We start from the raw sequence: 8,521 nt of genomic DNA on the forward strand, positions 1-8,521 counted from the left end.
CTTGCGTACTTTCATCACAAAGGGGAAGGGCAAACCTAGCTGGGTAGACAAAGCTGACTGAAAGTTTTTTAAGAAGCAATACAGGGACCATCCCAGACTGTTCGAGGGTCAAAGGAGGGCTAGACTCTGTAGGTACTTAAGCCTTTGGTACAGGCGGATGGTTGGCATTCGAGGCAACCATGGTAAGTCTACTTCTTCTCATTTAATGTATTGTTCTATTTTGTTTTACTACATATTGCATGCACTTTATTTAACTCTCATAAATTGGGCCCACAATAAGCTACGATGGGTCGCCTTCCCACAGACATAGAGATGAGATGCGGGTTTTACATAAGAACAGAGTTGTGGTTTATTGAGCAGGTGGCACTGAGAGCAACGGTCGATTGGGTTGAGGTGGCTGCTCGCATGGTATAAGTCTACTCCTACTTGTAGTCTCACTTTTTAAACTAATTTATTCTTTAAGTTCCAATCTAATTTCCAATTAATATGGTTTCACTCTTAGAATCAAAGCTCGAATGTCCCATCAGCGGACGTGAGTAGTGATGACAAGGGATTAGGCTTACACGGCTTTGACGAGGGCCAGGGATCAAGCACAACTCACTAGGGCCAGGGATCAGGCGCAGCTCACGAGGGCCAGAGATCAAGCCAGCGCAACGAGGACGAGGATGACAATTTGGATGAGTAGTAGTAGTAGTAGTTTGCATATCCTTTGCCATGTATATGCTTCTGTATGTCGGCTCGTTTGAGCGATTTTGTATCACCCTTTTCGAAAGTGTAATTTTGTAACAAACAATGTTGTATATCTGCAACATGTATATGCTTCTGTCGCTCGGCTCGTTTGAGCGATTTTGTATCACCCTTTTCATAAGGGAAATTTTGTAACAAAAAACATTTTTTTGTAATTACTAAAAAAAAACATTGGTGGGGCAAAACAGGGCTTGCTATGGCCCTATTTAGCCCCACTAATGTTTTTTTAAAGCTTCTGTTAATCGTCACTATATAGCAACGTTTACCAGTGTCACTATATAGCGACGATTACTAATGTCACTATATAGCAACACTTATATAGCGACCGTTTCTTTTCGACGCTAATAGCAACATAAATACCGACCTTTGCACCTAACAAAAAAAACTTTTTGATGTAAAAAAGATCAGTATTTCCATCGGAAAAGGGCCTGTGCCTTGTAGTGAGATGGCCACATTTGAGGAGGTGAAGGAGAGTGAGGATTAAGATGAGGACCCTCATAAAAACTACCGATATGAAATTCTCGCTTTAATTCTACTATTTCACTAATAAAGAATTTTATTTAAAGAGAATTGATAAAAATTTTTATATGTCATAATCTTCCCTATTCGTTTATAAGAGGAGGCGGAAACGATTACACTGAACAAGTGCAAAAAAGAGATTTCCATCTCAAACTGGTTGATTACAACTGGTACATACTTATTTGTCACTTAATTATAACAAGATCCAAGGTTACATTCAATCTGGATCTATGCTGAATTTCGTGCTACTTCCAAAGCACCAAAATAAAGTGGTTAACATTGAAGTACTAAGCAATGCCTTTGTATAGACACTAACATAGGTTCAAAATTGTTTTGACTTCACTTATGCTATGATTTTTTCTCCTTGTAATACCCTACTTAGATCTAATAGAAAAATAACTATGCTCATGTAATTTTCTTATCTTAGGAGATCCACCATTTGGAGCATTACATCAAACCTCATGCAGTTACTTTAGACCCTATTACAGGTTCTGAATCAAATGATTCACCTTTAGCTCTAGAAGGAATCCAATTTATTTCTTCCATCACTTTTATACGAATGAAGGCCATAGCTCCAAAATCAATCCTTGCTACTTTGTTCACTACTGCACCAATGAAGGACATAGCTCTAGAGGCCTTCCTTCTTCTTCAATTGCTACTACACCAGTTAAAAAGTCTCATGATGAGAATATAGTCATTATATCAATCCTATCTCCAAGAACTTTATTTCAAATCATATTAAATGTGTCATCATCAGAATATAATACTTATATCAATCCTAACCACATAACTTTATTTCAAATCTTTCACATCTCCTCGAAAGCAATTCTTTCTCTTCTCCTCTCCTACTTCCCTCTTGCCTTATAATTGTGCGCTTTGTCTTCTCATGTTTTCTGCCAATAATAGATGGATCTTTTCACAATAATATCTCAAGTGAAGCAAGCAATAAGTAGTAATTTAGATTGGATGCTTAGAACTAAACATCAAGACGAGTGAAAGAGAGAATGAGAACCATTGACACAGAGTGAGAAAGAAGAGATTGCTATTCAAAAGTAGGAGCAGAAACAGGAACTCAATAAAGTAAGAGATAGCAAACAAGAACTATGAATTGAGCCTGTATTGTCATTCTTTCCACCACCACATAAATGCTATCCCATCCCCTCTTTGTAGAAGGCAACCCTGTGATGAAAGCCATACCTATGTGAAGTCCATTTGCCCTCTAGAATAGGTAGTGGTTGTAAAAGACCTATGGGTAACTGGCTGTCCACCTTGTTCTGTTGGCAAGGCAAGCATTCAATGACATATTGAACCACATCCCACCACATGCCATCCCAGATGAAGCTCTGTTAGAGCTTTTCATATGTCTTAGTGATATCCACATGCCCTGCCATAGGAGATGAGTGCATTTTGTGCAAAACCAGCAATCTATACTTGGAGTCCGGCACAAGATTCTGTCCTTGCAGTACAATGGCCCATTCTACAGCTTAAATTCAGCATGCCCTTGGCTTGAAGGCTCTTGTAACTCCAACAATATGGGAGCTGCCTTTGAATTATGCATATATTGTTCCTTGATCCCATGAATCCACTAGTGGGCCTCTCAGTTGGGTGGGATTCTGTGGCTATGGCCACTCCCTTATGAATTTGACCTTGGCTAAATCCACCAGAATTCTATCCCTACTCTTATAGAAGTGCCTGATATGGGCCATATCCAACAAACAAAGCACAAGTCATTAGGAATTTAGAAAATCATTGCATGAAAGGATCTCTTATTCCTTGGTCCTCTTTTTATATTATATTTATATTGATGAAGAAGAGAAGCAGGAAGAGGGAAGCAGGATCAATCATACATAGAAACGAATAAAAAGTGAACTTCTTATTGGTTCAATGTCTTCTAGAGAGCTTGCGCTCATGATTTAGAAAGGCCGACTAAAACCTACCAAGCTTGTCCTCATTGCATAGCTTTGAAGCTTGTCATCATATGACAGTTTTAAAACTTCGAAGCAAGAAAAGAAACACATGCCAATGGAGTCCTAGCTTGGCGGCGGGTAAGGCGATGCGTGAGTTCAAACCCTAGCTACGCCCTTGTAGCACCAGAATACAAAAAAGAAGAAGACAAGAAACACATGAGCAATGCTAGAAAATAACTATCTGTCTAACCAAAGAGAGTCAAGATGACCCTTGAAACAGGTCTGTATTCGATGCATAAAATCTGCAAGTTGTTGGTTTTTAAAACGAAATATAGCAACGTAAAGCAAAATTCCAATCGAGTATTTGTCAAAAACACATTCAATGGGGGGTTTGTAAGCACTGAAACATGAGTAACTTTGTCAACCAGGACTTCCGTACTATAGGAACGATTGTTAATACGAAAGAAACAAATGTCGTGTTGGAAATGAGCTAACTTTTAGCCCAATCCTCCCGGCCTCAAGCTATTTCTCTCCTTCCCGAGGTGCTTGCAGCATCTGTATCTGCTGCAGGCTGCAACCCTCCACCTACCAAAAGACAATTATTCTACTACTCCCTTCTGGTGCGGCCCTGTACATAGCCAAGCACACACACACACATACACACACAGTACACGAGAACGCAGCAGTGTGGTCGTCTCTGTAAGTTTTTGTAAGTTTTCCTCTATGTGATGTTTGCTTAGGCAGTAGGGCATTCATCATTAAATTCTGGTGATATTTTCAGCCAAAACAGAATGGAGAGCACCGCGCAGATTGGTGCTGTTGACTACAGAGGTCGGCTGGCTCTTAAAAGCAGGACAGGCAGGTGGAAAGCCGTTCCCTTCCTTCTCGGTATGTAGCTACGTACCCTTTATTCACGGCAAAGTTCAAGAAATTTCCTGGAACTTTCAAAACAAACGTGAACAAAACTGTCTCCATAAGATTTTTCCTCCTAAATTTCGAGTGTTAGGAAACTCTCAAGCTTAAGTTTGCTTCGCCTATTAATGTAAATGGAATACTAACTAGTAAGAAGCCTTTGCATGTTTCTCAATTATATGATTCAACCAGTTTTCGTTAATTTGGCAATCGGATGCAGTGCTCGAAGTTTGTGAAGTGGCGGCTTTTACTTCCATGTCGCTCAATCTCGTGTCATATCTGATTGAAAGAGGTCACTTCTCATATTCGGATGCGGCGGTCATGACCACCAACTTTGTGGGCACCTCTTTTATGGTTCCTTTGATCGCTGGATTTCTCGCAGATGCTTACCTTGGGCGTTTTCGCACAATTGTATTTTTTGGGGTGATCGAAATCTGGGTATGTTTTGTGAGTGTTGATGTGAACAATCCATTAGAAACTTAGTGTTGATGTGAACAATCCATTAGAAACTTAGGGAAGATCGTTTATGGTTGGACTGGATTTATGAAATTATTTTACAGGGCTTCGCGCTGATGATGCTCTCGGCATCCGTTCCTGCACTTGAGACGACACCCCCCTGTTTCTTTTCTGGTTATTGCCCTCCAATGCGAGGAAGACAGTATTCGGTGCTCATGGCTGGAATGTATCTCCTCGCCATCGGATCAGGTGGAGTAAGAGTGAACGTGTCAGCACACGGTGCTGACCAGTTCGACGATACCGACTCTAAAGAAAGTATACAAATGTCCAGCTTCTTCAACTGGTTTTTCTTCTTCTTAATACTGGGAGCAGGAATTAGTTGCACCTTGTTTGTGTATCTCCAAGAGTTCGTAAGCTTTGGCGTGGGATACGGTGTCAGTCTTGGGCTTCTCTTCGTTGGTCTTGCGTCGGCTGTAGCGGGTGTGCCTTTCTATAGATACGAGGTGCCCAGGGGCAGTCCTCTGACGCGAATCGCACAAGTGGTAATGGCAGCCATTCGGAAGCGCAAAGTAACTCTTCCAATTCTCGAGTCCGAGCTGTATGAGGTTAACGAGAAAGATAGCAGGACAAGGCAGTATAGAGTTCATATCGCCCACACTAACCAGTTCAGGTATTTGAAAGGAAAGCTAAGCTTAATAGTTTGGAAACCGTTTATAAAATGTGAGCTCGTATGCCGATTTTGATGAGATTGTAGGTTAGTTATTGTATGGAAAATCGTATATGATTCCCGTACGTGATCGTGCTGGCAGGTTTCTGGACAAGGCTGCTGTTCTTGATTCGATAGACGTCGATCCCGCGAGGGTGAGTCCCTGGAAATTGTGCCCCGTTACTCAAGTGGAAGAAGTAAAAGCCCTCACTCGCATGATGCCCATTTGGGCTACGACGATCATGCTGAACGTATGTCTCGCCCAACTGCAAACTTTCTCCATAGAGCAGGGTACCACGTTGAATAGGCAGCTCGCGAAGCACAAATTCCAGATTCCTGCTGCGTCATTGCTGTGCTTCCCCGTGGCGATGCTGCTCATCCTCTCCCCCTTGTACGAGCTTCTATTTGTTCCGTTGGCACGTAGAATCACGGGAATCCCCACAGGAATCACGAACTTGCAGCGCATAGGAGTCGGTCTAGCGATGGCAATCACGTCCATGCTGATCGCTGGGGCGGTGGAGACGGGAAGGACCAAAGTTGCCAAGGAACACGGGCTGCTAGACAATGCGGAGGTACTCCAAGGGAAAGCATCCATACCAATCAGCGTTGTGTGGCTAGCACCTCAGTATATGGCCTTGGGATTCGCAGATCTGTTCACATATGTGGGGGTGCTGGAGTTTTTCTACAACCAGGCTCCAGAGAGCATGAGGAGTCTGGGCATGGGGATTTCGCAAAGCACATTAGCAGCGGGTTATTTTCTAAGCAGCGCGCTCGTAAATCTAGTGAAGAATATTACGGAGAGTCACCATGGAGAGGGCGGCTGGTTGCCTAAGAATTTGAATCGCAGTCATCTGGATTACTTCTACTGGCTGCTGGCTGTGTTGAATCTACTCAACTTGGGGCTATTCCTGCTGTGCGCACACTGGTATAAGTACAAGCAGACGCTCAAAGGGGGCACAGGCGTGGATCCTCCTCTCATCACCAAGCAGATAAAACATGCAGTCACCGAGGCTAAAGAACTAGTGATACAGAACGTGGGCAGAGATGAGAAGAACCTTTTAGGTAGTTCAGTAGATCTTCTGATCACAATGGATCCTTTGATCGCCAAGCAGACAAAACAGCTGATCAGCGAGGGTGACGAATCAACAGACAATGTGGGCATTGATGAGAACAGCATTGATAGACCAGTGGACCTTCTCATGGCCACTGAGACGATCAAAAATCAGTAGAGAGAATGAGGATACAATAACACATGTAAGAAAGGTCACGAGGATCTCTGGTGTGAGTGTGTGTAAAGTGTGTCCTACTAGTATAATATTGTGTGTGCGCGAGTAGGTATTACTGAGTAGGTATTAATTGTGCGTATGAGATAGGTATTAGTATTGTGTATGTGTGTGTGCGGGTAGTGAGAGTGAGAGAGAGAGAGAGAGAGAGTAGACTCAGTAGAGGGCAGATATTGCCCAATAACACCTTTTTATTATCTCTTCCACGTGAAAAGGAAGAGGGCATGATAGGTATGATGACAATCTACTTTTATCATCCTCTTCCATGTGATGGCCAGAGTGTCTTAGAGTTTTCCATTCCATTAATAGTGGGTATGGTGACAATAAGGGAGGGTGGGCTTGGAATCTCTCTCTCTCTCTCCCCGTCTCCCTCTCCTTTATTTCCTATTGTTGTATTTCCCATTTCTTGTGAGTGTGTGTCTCTCTCTCTCTTTAGTGTGAGGGTTTTGCTATAAGTGTGTCTATCTTGGGTTTTCACAACAATAAGAGAGAAAGAGAGAGCGATGGGTAGTTAGAGTAGTTTATGTTAGATTTCATTGTGTGTGTGTGTGTGTGTGTGAGAGAGAGAGAGAGAGAGATACATATATATTTATATTTATATTTATTTATTTATTGGGTTTGTGTTTACGGTTAGGGTTTGTTGTGTGGGTGAGGTGTGTCTGAGTGGCTATGATTTTTTTTGCAAATTAGGAGATCAATCAATTTGATTATTCTCCATTTTACGTCATGTACCCTTAGGTATCATATTTTGAAAACATTTGACCCATCGCTTTGCCTCTACTTATGTTTGTGGCCATGCCCTTATAATTGATTTCAAGCAATAGTATGCCAAGCTTGCAATTATCCTTTTGTTAAAAAAAGAAGTAACACCTACTAAAAATAAGAACATTTATTAGATTGAAAAGTCCATTAATGAAGTAATACAATAGTGCTTTCACAAGCTAAAATGAAAAACTCAATAATGATCTTGTATAATTATTTGATAAGGGAAACACGTATACATGGAAGAAGATCTTGATTATTATGTATGATTTGGTTGAAATAACAATAAAATTATTACTTAGGTCCAAGAATTACTACAATAAATCATAATAGTGCAATTGTATGTAGCTACTATAAAGACCTTTTTTGAAAGTTATTATTTTTTGCAAACATGACAAGAGAACTATTCAAAAATGTATCATGCAGCACATATTTTAATGCTATCCCTATATATTAGTTTTAGCTTGAAAATATTTAATATACAATACACCTTAGTGCATTAGAAACTACATTTTGAAAATACAAGCAACTAGTTTCATCATTGTTGTAAATTGCCATAAATACTCCTGGACTATGAATTTATTAGGCTATTGAATTGAATTCCTGGATTTCAAATTTTTCCTTTGTCATATTTTTGGATGTACTTTAAAGAGCATATGCCTTAAAACTTAATGCTTCTTATGTTATAAGCTCCCTGACTCATACTAAGACATAAGTATGGCACATATATAGCCTTCCCATTGTAAATAGAATTAGTAAATGCATGTGGGCACTTGCACTAAATCGCCTACATCATCTAATGGGCCAAAATCCACATGCAAAAAATAAGCTAATAGTCTACCTTCCCAAGATATAGCATCCATCATAAACTACACTATCTTCAAACATGGCATAGGTCTAGACACACTTATAGGTTGCAACTATACCAATACATATGGACACGCAAGCGAGCATGATCAATTTTGTTAAACTATTGTGTTTCATTAATGAACTTTAGCTTAATCCCAACTATAATTTGTTCGAAGTTAATGGTGGCAAGTAATTTGTTCTACTCCTTAGGTTAATCCTAGCTATAATGTGTCAAACTATAATATCACATAAATTTCATCAATTTGGAGATTTGTTTCACTTTTGAATAAAAACACACTATTCAAATAATTTGGACTTTCTCGCTTCATTTGGACTTTATTTTTGAACTGGTCACCTCTGCTCAATATAACGCCGTATTA

The 8,521-nt window shown here is 40.5% G+C and overlaps 1 pseudogene; it reads left to right on the top strand.

The window, feature by feature from the left end:
* Positions 1-4,714: 4,714 nt before the first annotated feature.
* LOC147895300 (protein NRT1/ PTR FAMILY 8.3 pseudogene) lies at positions 4,715-6,476 on the top strand (annotated as a pseudogene).
* The last annotated feature ends 2,045 nt before the right edge of the window (positions 6,477-8,521 follow it).

Source organism: Dipteris shenzhenensis, chromosome 13, assembly GCF_047967505.1.
Source record: "Dipteris shenzhenensis isolate YYH24624 ecotype China chromosome 13, Dip_SZ_1.0, whole genome shotgun sequence".
In the NCBI taxonomy this organism is placed as follows: domain Eukaryota; kingdom Viridiplantae; phylum Streptophyta; class Polypodiopsida; order Gleicheniales; family Dipteridaceae; genus Dipteris; species Dipteris shenzhenensis.